A 1035-nucleotide genomic window follows, 5' to 3' on the forward strand; every position below is an offset into this window, starting at 1 on the left:
TTCTCTACTGCTTCAGGGAATATATAATTTTAACACCGGGATTTGGAATGATTGAACTGATTATATAAAAACTATAACATACACATTAAACCTTTAAGTGGACAAAGTGTTTCATATAGTCAGGCTGTTACCATATTGTTAACTGCAATGTTGAAGTATTATTTTTGCAGCATTTTGCTAATAATACATATTACAATTCATAATGTAGTAGTTACCATTTTTTAACAAAAACATTTTAAGTCCAAAAGTTAATGAAAGAAATTGGAATATATTTGTCTTTGAGTATCTTGATCTCTTACTGTAAATTATCACAATGGGAATAATTCACAGGCTAAAATAAACCGATCTCGCTTTTTATAAGATGGGCTATCTTTAGCACCTTTTTATAACACTTTAAAAATTAATCTTATATTTTAAGACAAACTATAAATTATACAGTGATGTTTTCTCACGGTATAATTTATAAATTACGACAAACTTGATATTTAATCATTAATAAGATTGGGATTTAAAAAATATATTAAATATTTATTAAGTATATATTAAATAATTATGCAAAAAGAAGTATATTTTTTCATTCAACATTTTCTTTACATTTTCCAAGACTAATCTTTACTTTAATAATGAAATTATTTAGTTGACAAAGGAATGTATAATTTTTTTAATGAAATACTTTTTCAATGTGAAAGAATGGTGAAGTTATGCTATGGCAACAGAAAACTTCCAAACTGATGATTCTAGGGATGCTACTCGCTCGTGTGCTTGCTCTTAGGAATAGTTTAAGCGTGTAATTTTCCACCCACTAAAAGTCGACAATCCAATAAACAATATGAACGACAACAGCAATAATATTAAGAAAAAAAACCAATGAAAGATTCAAAATATATGAAGAGGAAAATAGGTATCATAAGCTGACGTGAGTATGAATACGTGGGAAGTGGGCGTTTGATAAGTTTTTGTGTTGGTTTTTACGTCCCTGAAGTGTTGTACAGAAATGCTGCAAATATTTTAATTTTTACTTGATATTTATTTTTT

This window comes from Teleopsis dalmanni, chromosome 2 (assembly GCF_002237135.1).
Source record: "Teleopsis dalmanni isolate 2A chromosome 2, ASM223713v2, whole genome shotgun sequence".
NCBI classification, from domain to species: domain Eukaryota; kingdom Metazoa; phylum Arthropoda; class Insecta; order Diptera; family Diopsidae; genus Teleopsis; species Teleopsis dalmanni.